At 37.3% G+C, this 15,367-nt stretch overlaps 1 pseudogene; it reads right to left on the bottom strand.

Moving 5' to 3' along the window:
- Positions 1-13,940: 13,940 nt before the first annotated feature.
- LOC133083013 (E3 ubiquitin-protein ligase rififylin-like) lies at positions 13,941-15,014 on the bottom strand (annotated as a pseudogene).
- Positions 15,015-15,367: the final 353 nt, after the last annotated feature.

Here is a 15,367-nt window from a genome sequence, read left to right as displayed (position 1 = left end):
CTTTTTAGATTACACATATAAGTGATATTATATGATATTTGTCTTTGTCAGACTTGCTTCACTTAGCATGACAATCTCTATGTTCATCCATGTTGCTGCAAATGACATTATTTCATTCTTTTTAATGGCTGAGTAGTATTTCATTATATATAATATATATTATGTATTATATATCACATCTTCTTAAACCAATTATCTGTTGATGGGCACTTGGGTTGTTTTCATGTCTTGGCTATTGTAAATAGTGCTGGTATGAACATAGGGGTGCGTGTACCTTTTTGAATTAGAGTTTTTATCTTTTCCAGATATATACCCAGGAGTGGATTGCTGAATTATATGGTAGCTCTCGTTTTAGTTTTTTAAGTAACCTCCATACTGTTCTCCATAGTGGCTACACCAGTTTACATTACCACCAACAGTGTAGGAGGGTTCCCTTTTCTCCACACCCTCTCCAGCATTTGTTGTTTGTAGATTTTCTCATGGTACCCATTCTAACCAGTGTGAGGTGATACCTCATTGCAGTTTTGATTTCTTTAATAATTGTCATTGTTGACAATTGTGTGGCCATCTGTATGACTTCTTCAGAGAAATGTCTATTTAGGTTTTCTGTGCATGTTTTGATTGTGTTGTTTTTTTTTTTTTGATACTGAGTTGAATGAGCTATTTGTGTATTTTGGAAATTAATCCTTTGTTAATTGCATTGTTTGCAAATATTTTCTCCCATTCCATAGGTTGTCTTTTCATTTTGTTGATGGTTTCCTTTGCAGTGCAAGTTTTTAAGTTTGATTAGGTGCCATTTGTTTGCTTTTGCATTTGTTTCTTTTGCCTTGGGAGACTAATCTCAGATAATATTGCTACAATTTATGTCCAAGAATGTTTTGCCTTTGTTCTCGTCTAAGACTTTTATGGTGTTATGCATTATATTTAGTTCTTTAAAATACTTTGAGTTTATTTTTGTATGCAGTGTGTTCTAACTTCATTGATTTACATGCAGCTTTCCAGATTTTTCAACACCACTTGCTGAAGAGACTGTCTCATCTCCATTGCATATATTCCCTCCTTGGTCAAGGATTAATTGACCATAGGTGTATGAGTTTATTTGTGGGCTCCCTATTCTGTTCCACTGATCTATATTTTTGTTTTTGTGCCAATACCATGCCGTTTTGATTAATGTAGCTTTGTAGTATTGTCTGAGGTCTGGGAGGGTTATGCCTCTAGCTTTATTCTTTTTCCTCAGGATTGCTTTGGCAAATCTGGATCTTTTGTGGTTCTATGTAAATTTTAGGATTATTTGTTCTAGTTCTGTGAAAAGAGTAATGGGTAATTTGATAGGGATCACATTAAATCTGTAGGTTGCTTTGGGTAATGTGTCCATTTTAACAATATTAGTTCTTCCAATCCAACACCATGAGATATCTTTCCATTTCTTTGAATCATCTTCAATTTCCCTTAACAATGTTTTACAGTTCTCAATATCTAGGTCTTTCACCTCCTTGGTTACGTTTATTCTTAGGTATTTTTTTTTTATGCAATTTGAAATGGGATTGCTTTTTTACTTTCTCTTTCTGATATTTCATTGTTAGTGGAAAGAAATGCAACTTATTTCTGTATATTAATTTTTTATCCTGCTACCTTGGTGAATTATTTTATTAGTTTTTGTGTGAGTCTTTAGGGTTTTCTATAAAGGGTATCATGCTACCTGCATGTAATGACGGTTTTATCTCTTTCCTTCCAATCTGGATTTTACTTATTTATTTTTATTTTCTTTCTTTTCTTTTCTTTCTTTTCTTTCTTTTTTTTTTCTTGCCTGATTGCTGTGGCTAAGTCTTCCAATGCTATGTTGAACAGAAGTGGTAAGAGTGGGCATCCTGGTCTTGTTCCAGAATTCAGCAAGAAGGATGTCATTTCTCACTGTTGAGTATTATGTTGGCTCTGGGTTTGTCATAAATGACTTTTATTGGGTTGAGATATGGTCCCTGAATGGATGTTCGAATTTATCAAATGTTTTTTCTGCATATATTGTGATGATCATGTGGTTTATTTTTTTCTTTTGTTGATGTGGTGTATTACACTGATTAATTTGCATATGTTGAGCCATCCTTGTGACCCTGGAATCAATCCAACTTGATCATGGTGCATAATCCTTTTTATGTATTGTTGGATTCAGTGTGCTAATATTTTGTTGAGGCTTTTGCATCTATGTTTATCAGAGATATTGGCCTGTAATTTTCTCTTTATGCAGCATCTTTGTCTGGTCTTCCTATCAGGGTGATGGTGGTTTCATAGAGTGACTTTGGGAGTGTTTCTTTGTCTTCAGTCTTTTGGAATAGTCTGAGAAAGTTAGTTAGGACTTCTTTGTATGTTTGGTAGAATTCCCCAGTATAGCCATCCCATGCTGGACTTTGCAGGGAGTTTTTCCTCACACATTCTAGTTCACTTCTAGTGATTGATCTGTTCAAATGATCTGTTTCATCTTGACTCAATTTTGGCAGGCTGTGTGTTTCTAGAAACTTGTCCATTTCTTCTAGGTTGTCCAATTTGTTGGCATGTAATTGTTTGTAGTGTTTTTTCTTTCTTTCTTTTCTTTTCTTCCTTTCTTTCTTCCTTCCTTTCCTTCTTTCTTTCTTTCTTTCTTTCTTTCTTTCTTTCTTTCTTTCTTTCTTTCTTTCTTTCTTTCTTTCTTTCTTTCTTTCTTTCTTTCTTTCTTTCTTTCCTTTCTTTGTTGTTTTATTTGTTATTTTATTTGGGTCTTCTCTCTTTTCTTCTTGGTGAGCCTGGCGAGAAGTTTCACAAAAAAATTTTTTTTATCCTTTCAAATATCAGCTCTTGGTTTTAGTGAACTTTTCTAGTTTTATCTCTATTTTATTTCCTCTCTGATATTTATTACTTCCTTCCTTCTGCTGACTGGGGGTTTTGTTTTTTCTTCTTTTTCTAATTCTTTTAGGTAACAGGTTAGGTTGTTTATCTGAGAGTTTTCTTGTTTGTTGAGGAAGTCCTGTGTTGCTATTCCCTCTTAGAATGGTTTTGCTGTATCCCATAGATTTTCTAAGGTTGTGTTTTCATTGTCATTTGTCTCAAGGTATTTTCTGTTTTCCTCTTTGATTTAAGCATTGACCCACTGGTTTTTCAGTAGCATGTTGTTTAGTCTCCATGTAATCTTTTTTTCTTTCTTGTTTTTCTTTCTATGGTTGATTTCTAGTTTCATAGCACTGTGTTCTATGCATGCTTGAAAAGAATGTGTATTCTTGTTTTGGATGTAGTGTCCTGCACATATCAATTAAGTCCAGCTATGCTACTGTGTTATCTAGGATCTCTGTTACCTTATTAATTTTCCATCTAGAAGGTCTGTCCGTTGATATCAGTGGGGAGTTAAGTCTCCTACAATTATTGTATTCCTGTCCATTTCTCACTTTTTTTCTGTTAGCATTTTTTATGTATTTAGATGCTCCTATATTGGGTGCATATATGTTAACAAGCATCATATCCTCTTCTTGTATTTATCCCATTGTCATCATATAGTGTCCTTCTTTGTCTTTCATTATGGACTTTGATTTAGAGTCTATTTTGTCTGATAAGAGTATCGCTACCCTCACGTTCTTGTCACAACCATTTACATGAAATATTTTTTTTCATCCCCTTTCATCTGTATCTTTCACCCTAAAGTGAGTCTCTTGTAGGCAGCATGTTGTAAATTCTTTTTTTCTTTTTTCTTTCTTTCTTATTTTTTTTAAGAAGAATCCAATTTGCCACTCTATGTCTTTTGATCAAAGCATTTAGTCCATTGACATTGAAAGTAATTATTGATAAATATGTATTTATTACCATTTTAAACCTTTTTCCAGTTGATTTTGTAGCTCTTTGTTCCTTTCTGCTTCTGTTTTTCTTTTTGTGGTTTAATGCTTTTCTTTTGTAATATTCTTGAGTTCCTTTCTTTTTTGTTTTTTGTGAATCTATTGTATGCTTTTTGATTTGAGGTTACCCTGGTTTTTAACTATGTTAACCCATAACTGTATCTTCTTGCTTTAGACTGATAGCCACATAAGCTCAAATACATTCTAAAGGAGTACATTTTTTAACTCCCTTTCCCCACATTTTGTGATTTTGATGTGCTCGTCTACATCTTCATGTTTATTCTTTTGTTGTTAATTGTAATTATAATCACATGGACAATTTTTTGTTTGTTTTTTCACTCTATGAACTGACTTATTTAAGTGATCAATCCTTTTGTAGTTTTGCCTTTCCTATTGTGTTATTCCCTTTTCTATAGATTCTTGCTTCTTTCTACTTACAGAAGACTTTTCAATATTCTGTTCCTGTCGAGAAATCAGCTGATAGCCTTGGGGGGGTTCACTTGTAACTGACTCTTTGCTTTTCTCTTGCTGCTTTTAGGAACCTCTCTTTATCTTTAACTTTTGCCATTTTATTTATGGTGTGTCTTGGTGTGGGTCTGTTTAAGTTCATCTTATTTGGGACACTGTGCTTTTCATACGTGGATATCTGTTTCCTTCTTTAAGTTTGAGAAGTTTTCAGCTTACAACTTCTTCAAGTACATTTTCAATCCCCTTTTCACTTCCTTCTGCACTAGAACCCCTATTATGTGTAGGTTGTATGCTTTATATTATCCCGTGTTCTTGTATATTGATTTCTTTCTTTCTTTTCTTTTCATTTTTTTCACTTGTCTTTCTGTCTGCTGTTCTGATTGGGTAAATTCCCATTATTCTATCTTCAAGACCACTTATTTTTTCTTCTGCATTATTTAGTCTGCTATTCATTACTTTTAGCTCAATTTTTATCTTGGCAGTTGAGTTGTCTACCCTTTATTGTTTCCACTTTATAATTTCTACTTTCTTGTTACAGTAATCTGCATTTCTATTGATGATCTTCCTTAATTACTTTAGCATTTTTATTATCTCCTTTTTTAACTCAGGGTCTAGTAGACTAGAGAGGTCTGTTTTACTGTTTTCTTTCTTTCAGGGGATTTCTCTTGTTCTTTTAACTGTTAGCTGTTCCTCTGCTTTTCTATTTTACTTTATTTTCTCTGTCTCTATGAACTTAGGAGAAACAGTTATCTACCATAGTCTTGAAAGGCTGTTTTTATGTCAAAGTGTCCCTGTGTGAGTCTAATATTTTCAGTGCAAGGGATGTTTTTGGTAAGGATACTTACCACGTCTTTTCTTGGAGCATGCTGGCAATTCTCCTTTTGCTAGGGGTGTGCTTAGTGTTGTGGTGAACAGAGCCTGAACTAGATGTTGGACAGGGCTTCCTCTTTGCTCAGTGGCTGTCACAGGACAGGGATGGGTTCTGCTCCCCATTTGTTGGAGTAGAAGCCATTTAAATAAGTAATAATTGGCCATTTAAATATCTTTTTGGAAAATTTTCTATTCAGGTTCTTTCCCCATTTTAAAATAGCATTACTACTTTTTGCTATTAAGTTGTATGAGTTCTTAATATTTTGAATATTAATCCCTATCAGATATAGGATTTGCAAATATTTTCTCCCATTCCATATATTGCATTTTCATGTTGTGTATAGTTTCCTTTGCTGTGCCAAAGACTTTTTTGTGTGATGTAACCCTACTTGTTTTTTATTTTGTTGCCTCTCATTTTGGTGTCATATCAAAAAAAAATCATTGCTTAGACATGTCAAGGAAATTTTAGCCTATGTTTTCTTCTAGGAGTTTTATGGTTTTAGGTTTTCCATTTAAGACTTTAATTGGTTTTTAGTTTATTTCTGAATGGAGTAATATAGAGGTCTAGGCTCATTATCTTATATTTGACTATCCAATTTTACCAGCACTATATTTCTCCATTAAGTATTCTTGACTCCTTTGTCAAATCTTACTTGACAGAATTTACATGTGTTTATTGGGGACCCTAATTATGCTTCATTGGCCTATGTATATTTATGCCAATATCATACTGTGTTGATTATTATACCTTTGTACTATAGTTTGAAAACAGGAATTTTGATGCCTCCATCTTTGTTCTTCTTTTTCAGGATGGCTTTGGTTATTCAGAGACCTATGCAGTTCCATAAAAATTTAAAGATTCTTTTTACATTAATATAAACTGCCAGTGCAATCTTGATAGGAATTGCAAAGGATATATAGATGACATTGGGTAATATGAACATTTTAATAATATTAATTCTTACAATCTATAAACGCAAGTTATGTTTCCATTTATTTGTGTCTTCTTTAGTTACTTTTATCAAAGTGTAGTAGTTTTCAATATAGAGACTTACATTCTTGGTTAAATTTATTTCCAAGTGTTTTATTGTTTATGATACTAGGGTAAATGGATTAAGATTTTTTCAGATAATTTATTGATAGTGGATAGATCCACTACTGATTTTTGTATATAGCTTTTGTATTTAGCAAATGTACTGAATCCGTTCATTAGATCTAACAGTTTTTGGTGGACTCTAAGATTTTTATATATCTAAAATTATGTTATATGCAGATAGAGACAATTTTACTTCACTGCTTGCAATTCTAACCCCCATTTTCTACTGTTCAACACAAACTGCTGAATTCCATTTGCTAGTATTATATTGAAATTTTTTGCAACTATATTCATTGAGAATATTAGTCGTAGCTGTCTTTTCTTTTAGTGCCATTATATGGCTTTGATATCAATGTAATGCTGGCCTCACATTTTGTTTGAGAGTATCCTCTTCTGTTCAGATTTTTGGAAAAGTTTGCAAACAATTGGTATTAATTCTTTAAATGTTTGGTGAATTCACTGATGAAGCCTTCTGGCCCTGAGTTCTTTTGTTGTAGTTGAAAGATTTTTGATTATTGATACAATCTCCTTATTTGCTATTGGTCAGCTAGGATTTCCTCTTTCTTCCTCATTCAATCTTGGCTGGTTGTATGTTTCTGAGAATTTATCAATTTTGTATCAGTTGTCCAGTTCGTTGGCATATAGTTGATCCTAATAGTTTCTTATGATTCTCTATATTTCTGTAGTATCAGCTGTAATGTCTCCACTTTTATTTATTACTTTGTTGACTTAGGTCCTCTCTTTTTTCTTTGGTAAGTCTAGGTAAAGTTTTGCCAATTTTATTTATCTTTTCAAAGAACCGATTCTTAGTTTTGTTAATCTTTTCTATTATATTTCTGTTTTTAAAGTTCTGCTCTAGTCTTTATTATTTCTTTTTCTGCTACTTTGCCCTCAGTTTGTTCTTCTTTTTCTAGTTCCTTTAGGTATCATGTTAGGTTGTTTATTTAAGAAACTTCTATTTTCTTGATATATGCCTTTTTAGCTATAAGCATTTCTCTTAGAACTGTTTTTGCTGCATTCCATAAATTTTTATATATTGTTTCTATTTTTGTTTGTCTCAAGGTACTTTTTATTTCTGTAACTTTTTTCTTTGATCCATTGGTTTTTCAGGAGAATGTTTAATATTCCGTATTTCTAAGCTTTCCAGTTTTCCTTCTTTTATTGATTTGTAGTTTTATATCATTATGGTCAGAGAAGCTACTTGGCATGATTTCAGTTCTTGAATATGCTAAAACTTGTGTTGTGCCCTAACATATGATCTATCCTGGAAATGTTATGAGCTTGATAAAAATGTGTATTCTGCTGCTGTTGGATAGAATTTTCTGCACATATCTGTTATGTTCATTCGATCCATAGAGTTGTTGAAATCTGCTACTCTTTTTTTTTTTTTTTAATTATTTATTTATTTATGGCTGTGTTAGGTCTTCATTTCTGTGCGAGGGCTTTCTCTAGTTGTGGCAAGCGGGGGCCACTCTTCATCGCGGTGTGTGGGCCTCTCACTATCGCGGCCTCTCTTGTTGCGGAGCACAGGCTCCAGACGCGCAGGCTCAGTAATTGCGGCTCATGGGCCCTGCTGCTCTGTGGCATGTGGGATCTTCCCAGACCAGGGCTCGAACCTGTGTCCCCTGCATTGGCAGGCAGATTATCAACCACTGCACCACCAGGGAAGCCCTCTGCTACTCCTTTATGATTCTCTGTCTGGATAGTGTATACATTGTTGAAAGTCAAGTATTAACCTTACTTACTATTATTATATTGCTGTTTGTTTCTCCTCTTAGTTCTGTCTGCATTTGCTTCATATATTTAGGCATTCCTAGGATGAGTGCATAAATATTTTCAATTGTTTCATGTTTTTGATTAATTGACCCCTTAATATTATATATAAGCCTTCTTTGTCTCTCTGTTCCATTTTTAGTTTAACATCTATTTCATAATGTAAGTATGTTATATTAAAATATAATAAAATATGTTATTTTATGATATAAGTGTGTTACTCCTGTTTAGGTTTCATTGTTGTTAAAATTTGCTTGCATACTTTTGGAACGTGGCTTTTAATCCACTCAGCCATTGCAGGTCTTCAGAGATTTTAATTCATTTTTGATTAAAGTAATTACTGATAGGCAAGTTGCATAGTGGTAGGTACTATTTGCCATTTTGTTAATTGTTTTCTGACTCTTTTGTAGATCCAGTCCTTGCTTTTTATTCTGTTGTCTTCATTTGTGATTTGGTGACTTTTTGTGTCATTATGCTCTTTACCATGTTTTTTTGTGTAACTCTAATGGGGTTTTTCATAGTGCTTACCACAGGGCTTAAAATAAAAAAATCTTAAATTTTCTAAAGAGTATTTCTAAACTTTACACTTTTATGTCTGTTTCCCTTTACATTTTAGATTAATGATGTTACAATTTACATAATTTTTATATTGTGTATCCAATAACAGAGTATTGTAGTTATGGTGATTTTTAATGTGTGATTTTTTTTCTTTCAGGTAAACCTGTTAGAGAATTACACACCACCATTATTATGTTAGAAAATCCAATTTTGACTCTATGTTTACTATTACCAGTGAGTTTTACATTACCTTCAGATTTTTTTTACAATTTTAATTAGTATACTCTTACACTGACTAAAAGAACTCTCTAAGGCAGGTCTAGTGATAATGAATTTCCTCAGCTTTTGATAATTTGGGAAAGCCTTTATCTCTCCTTTATGTTTGAAGAGTAGCTTTGCCAGGTATAGTATTCTTGGTTGACAGTTGTTTTTTTTTTTTTCCCTCTTAATATTTAAATATATTATCCCATTTTCTCCTGGCCAGAAAAGTTTCTATTGAGATATCCACTGATAGTGTTGGGCAAGTTCCCTTGTATGTACCATTACCATGGTGCTTTTGTCTTTTGCTTTTAAAATTATTTCTTTGTCTTTGACTTTTGACATTTTAATTATATTACATTTTTATATAGCCCTATTCATGTTTAACCTACCTGGAATCCTTTGGGACTCATAGATCTGAATGTCCACTTTTCTCCCCACACTGAGAAGTTTCCGATAATTACTGCTTTAAATATATTTTCTCTCTCTCTCTTTCTCTTCTGTCTGTGGAATCCCCCAAATAGAGATACTGTTTCTTTTGATTTGGTTCCATAACTCCCATACGTTTTATTCATTTTTTTAATTCCTTTTCCCCCCCTTTTTGCTCCTCTGGCTGGATAAATTTAAATGTCCTGTCTTCCAGATCGTTGATTCTTTCTTTTGCAAAACTAATTTTACTATTGTAGACGTCTATTGAATTCTTCGGTTCAGTCATCTTATTCTTTAGCTCTAGGATTCTGTTTGGTTTTTAAATATTTTCTCGTAAGTTATTGTCCTCATTTTTTCATGCATTATTTTCCTAATTTTATTTAGTTGTGTATCAACTAAATAGACAACTATTTAGTTTTATTGTAGTTCACTAAACTTCCTTAAGTGAATTATTCTGAATTCTTTGTCTGAAAGTTCATAGATCTCCATTTCTTTATGATCAGTTACTGGAGTTTATTAGTTTCTTCTGATGACATAACTTACCTAGAGTTTTTTTTTTTTTTTTTTTTTTTGTGATCCTTGATTCCTTATATTGATATCTGCACATTTGAGTAATGAGGCTCCTCTTCTATACTTTACAGGTTATTTTTGGCAGACATAGTTCTTCACCAGTTAGCTAAGTTTGGGTTTCTGGGAGTCTCTGCTTGGGTATGTGCCACCTGTTATTATGGTCTATGGGGCATGACAACTCTTTCAGCTCTGCTAACAAAGATCAGCATTGTGCAACTGGCTGAGAAGAGTTGGATAGGACTGCTGGTAGTCTCCCTACCCAAGTGAGGTTGTTAGGATAGGCCACATATTTTCCTGGATTCTCTGATCAGGCTTACTAGATAGTTAGGACTGAGTACTCTATTCAGTAGTTGATGGGGTATGAATTAGCTTCCATACTCTAGTAGGGCAGCAAGATGGTTCCCAGGACCTGTACAGCTTGTTGTATGGGGACCAGCGTGTATGGCCAGAATGTGAACTAAATTCCCTCATTGGATGAGGCCATAAGTTTTGCAGGTGGGGAAGCTGCAGGCTCTGTTCCCGTTTTGAGTGCCACTGCCTGAAGGGCTGTTGAATGGGCTATGCAGATTCCCAAGTAAGGTTTCCTGGCTGGACATGTTTAAGGCTATGTTCAGTGAAAAGCATGGATACAAATGAGATTCCTTACCTAGGTACAGCAGGAGAAGCAGCTCTAATGCCAGTAAATTCATTTGTGTATTGCCTTAAATCAAGCAGACTTTCACCCCAAGTTCCTTAACTGAACAGAGACACTGGCTTTGCTCTGCAAACTGTTGGCTCCACCCACCCACCCCTTGGCTCAAGAGCCACTGAGCTACAGCAGGAGTTGTCTTCAGCCCTTCTGGTCATATGGTGTGGGAAAGCATTCTCCACAGCGGGTGGGCAATGTCTTGTCTCACTTGCCTGTGTGGGAGGTGGAGAGTCTACTTCAGACAACTCTCAATTTTTCCAACAGACTTTCTAGCTGGGAGGGGCCAGGAGCTACACTCAGCCTTGGCTATGAATTAACCTCACTGATTGTGTATAGCACAGAAATGCTCCAGGACCAGTACAGGCTTTGCTCTGTAGTCTAATAGGTACGCCCTGTCAAGTCTAGGCATGAGTGCTGCTGAGCCATATGGCTTCCAGGAGTTGTTGGCAGCCCTTCTGGTCAGATGGTGAGAGAAGACACTGTCCACAGCAGGGGGGGATGTGATTCAGTTTCCTGCTTTGGTAAGGGAAAACTGGGCTCTAAGACTGGCATTCTTTGAGGATCCAAAGCAGGCACATCTGCATCCCAACTCACCGTGTTCCCTGTCAGAGTGCTTATTTAACCTGGTCTGTAAATAAGCAAAGCTGCTGGTTAGGATTATATTATATTTGGGCTTTGCAGATATGGACTCAGTCTGCCAAGATCTCTTTGCTGGTCGTTGCAAGCCCCTCCTCCCTACTTTGTCACAGTCAGATTTCCAGTGGTTGAGCCATGCAAATTTCCCTGCAATCCTCATGGTGCAAGATCAGAGTAGGAGTTCCTGCAAAGCAACTTACAATGCTGGGGAGAGGGGTTTGTCACCCTAGGTTCTCTTTCCTCACTGAAGAAACCAGGGGTCCAGGGGAGACCTCTCCTTGTGGTGCCACACTGAGCTGGAGGAAGGGCAATGCAGTTAACATGTAGTCATTTCTCTTACCTTCTAATGCAAGTCTGTCTTGGCCTTTGTGAGGAATGGGGTGCTTCAGTATCACCCCAATATTTAGGATTCTCTCAGTGGTGTCTCGTATTGAATAGCTACTTGTTGTTGTTCTTCTTGAGAGAGGGAGTGAAACAAACTTTGTCACCATATTGGTGATGTCAGAATCTTCTGAAGGTTTTTGATATTAATTCAATCTTTTTACTTACTGTACTCTATCTCTAATTCATAGGTCTAAGATTTCTTATTCCTTTCTTCATCAGTTTTTGTAGTTTCTGTGTTTCTAGAAGTATGTCCATTTTATCCCATTTATATAATTCATAGGAGTATAACTGCTCATGGTAGTCTCTTGTAAATTTTTTTATTTCTGCATGGTAGATGGTAATGCCCCCAACCTTTATTTCTGATTTTTGTAATTTGAGTCTTCTCTTTCTTTTCCTTAGTCAGCCCAGATAAAAGTTTTTGTACTCTTTTAATGGTTTGAAAGAACCAACTTTTGAGTCATGGATTTTTTTTTCCCCCCCTGATTCCTAGTTTCATTCCATTGTAGTCATGGAATATGCTTTCTATGATTTCAAACTTTAAAACATCACTGGGTCTTTTGGGGAGACTTACATATGAGTTCGTCTATGATGTGAATGTTCCATGTGTACTAGAGTAGTATGTGTATTCTGCTGTTGTTACATACTGACGTATTGGTATGTGTGTGTATATATGATATATGTATACATAATTATCTGTTAAGTCTAGTTTGTGTGTTGTGTTGTTCAAGTCCCCTGTCTGCTTTTAGATATCTCTAGTTCTATCCATAATAGAAAATGGAGTATTGAAGCCCTCAACTATGATTATAGAACATCCCCCTTTTTGTCACTATTTGCATCATAGATTCAGGTGCATATATGTTTATCATTGTTAACTCCTGTTAATGGCTTGACTCTTTTATCAATACAAATATTCTTTTCTCTTGTAAGCATCTTTAACCAAATTCTATTTTCTCTGATATCAATAGAACAACCCCAGCTCACTTTTGCTTTCCATTTGCATTGTATCTTTGCATCATAATGGAGAATACCTTTTGCATTTAGAGTGAATTTCTTGATGACAATGCATAACTGAATCATGTTTTCTTTGTCTTTTCTTTTCTCTTTTAAAAATACATTCTGCCATTATCTGCCTTTTGATTGGTGCCAACTATAAATTGTCACTTGCCTTCTGGCACTACAAGGATTAGGTCACTGGCCACTGCAGTTGCTGACCTACAACACCCCCTGAAAGGAGTTCAGGGTAGAGATCAGGAATGAGGCACTCTGTGCTCTGGGAGAAACTGGCAGAACAGGCCTTCAGAGAGTTAAATATTTTCAGGAGAATATTTTTATGAACCCAAGTTCTTGCATCTCCTTATATCTAGAAAAGAACTAAAATTATTTTTATGTTGAAACTTTATTACAAAATTATAAAGCAGAGCTCTGAAACAAAACAAAACAAAAAAAGCAGATTTGAGTTTGCTCTAACACGCAAGAAAGTCTGAGAAATTCTTAATGTAAGTCACTTGAAATAACACATTCACATCCAAAGCCAAGCAGAAAACCACTGCTTCCACCCAAAACTTTCCCTTTGGTCATGAACTAAACTTAACGATGGCACAAAGTCAGGCCTCAAGAGAAGAAGCAGAGATGCTCCATGTACCATCTCTTGTGCAGAGGCTGGAATTTCCCAGCAGTTTGAAGGCCAGATGTTTTCTTGACTCTCAAGGTCAGGTCAGGAGACTGATAGCTTTCAACCCCTTCACTTAAAGAAGCAACTGTTAATGACTTCAGGTTTTTTCAACAGCATTTGTGTTTCATTTCTCACCAAAAATAAGTTTACCTGTTCAAATTCTGCCCTAAGGAGGATCACTATTGGTTTGGTAAGCTAGCAAATTTTTGGTCTGAAGAAACAATGAATTTTAGGTAATGTAGCAAGAGACTTTAGCAAAGGTCAGTTAAAGCACAGAAACGAATCCAGATGTGATGGGGAAGAAGAGAGCCATTTCTACCAGGGTAAAAATGGCTGATGGGTGAAACAGAGGCACACAGGGGGATTGACAGGCTACAGGAGGAAGCGTGAAACTGTCTAAGTTCTCAGAGGAAGGGAGGAAGATATGGTCCAAATTCTGGAAAGTCCTCTCTCCATCAGTTACCATCAGCACCCCAAGATCATTGAAACAGGGACTTGCTTGTGAGATCTGTACCAGTTCCCACGGGCCTCCAGCTCTGCCAGCCACAAAGTGTATCTCTGAAGCAAGACTGGTATGCCCAGAGGTGAAACAGCATCTTTGCTTGCCCTGGTCTTGGGAACACTGCAAATTTTCTTGTTAGTCTGCCCCTCTGCAAGCTGGCCAACTATGGACTCAGACACCTAGAGCTATGTCCCTATAAGGCACTCAAGAAGCTGGTACAAGCCCTCGGGATAGAAGACGTGTGCGGCTCAGATCGCATACTGCCAGCAGATGGGACACTTTTCACGTGCTTGCCACACTTGGTGCAGGTGACCATGTGGCTGCACTCCAGCAGAACACAGTTGATGGGTGAGTCCATGTAGATATGACACAGGTTGTCCTCCAGGCTGGATGGCACTGCTCCCCTGTTTTGGTCTTCAGCATCACACACCAGGTGCTGGAGTCCCTTCTGATCCTTGCCCAGCTGTATCACGCGCTCCATCAGCTCTCACTTCTCACAGCAGCCCTGTATGAGCCAGTACCTCTTTGAGCTGCCACACAGTTAGACCTTCAATGTCCTCCAGGTTAGTCAAGTGATACCGAGAGGTCTTCTGGCCTCGGATGAAGCTGTTCTCTGCATCAACAGTCTGGGTCTCATCCGCAGCAGGCGCTCTGGCTGTGCTCTCCAGGTTCCTCGTGGTCCTGGAGACACATGTCCATTCCCCTGCTGCCGATCCCCAGCCTGGGCTGGCGTGAAGAAGGGAGGCTGGGTAAGGTAGGAGGTACTGTGGTGGTGTGACTCTGGGTCAGGAAGTCCCACTGCTTGGGGAAGTCTGGGGACAAGGTCGGGGTGTGAGTCCAGACCTCCTGGGAGCTTACAGGCTGCTGGCCAAGAACACCAGTTCCTCCTTCTCCTGGCACATTTCAGTAGAGATGTCATGGAAGCTGAGGTAGTCCCTCAGCTCCTTTACCTTCATCTTCATGAGCTCCTCTCACTGAAAGGCTGTGGCTCAGAAGCATTGACAGGAGAAGGCAGGGCCGTTCCCCACTTGGCTGGAACAGGTCAAGCAGAAATTTTTCTTGCAGTCCAAACAGGTCTGCTTCTTGGCCATGCCTATGTAGTGGGCCCCACAGGCCTTGCAGCTTGGTTCTGAGCCCATGGGGGAAGGGAAGGAGCTGTACCCAGGGTTGGAATAGGCCTGTGTCATGGCTCTCTGGGGCGGTGGGTTTTCCTCAGGCTGTCCATTCAGGCAGAACCAGTTGCATCAGGTTTCCCACATGATAAAATCTGCCCCTGGCCGCCTGCCCAGCCCATACCTGGCAGAGGATGGCAGTGTCCTGATCCAGGCCATGGACGACTCAGGTAGGGGCGCTGCAGGCTCCACTGGGTCAGCATCTCCAAGGGTGAGGCGGTGGGGGGGATTGTCACGACATCCTCACAAGTGGGCCCAGGAAGTTGGCCAGCACTAAAATTATTAAGAGTGACGTCTGCTCCTTGGGAGTAGCAGCAAGCTTCTGCCAAAATCTGTACTTACTACACATACCCTCCTTCACTAAAATCAAAGAGAATACTGATCTTCCCCTCTATTTCTTTGAAGCAGTTTCTCAGAGGTTTCTCCTCATTTTGCGCCAA

The sequence above is a fragment of the Eubalaena glacialis genome, unplaced genomic scaffold, assembly GCF_028564815.1.
Source record: "Eubalaena glacialis isolate mEubGla1 unplaced genomic scaffold, mEubGla1.1.hap2.+ XY H_3, whole genome shotgun sequence".
NCBI classification, from domain to species: Eukaryota; Metazoa; Chordata; class Mammalia; order Artiodactyla; family Balaenidae; genus Eubalaena; species Eubalaena glacialis.
The sequence above is the reverse complement of the archived record's forward strand: the minus strand, read 5'-3'. Positions and strand labels throughout refer to the sequence as shown.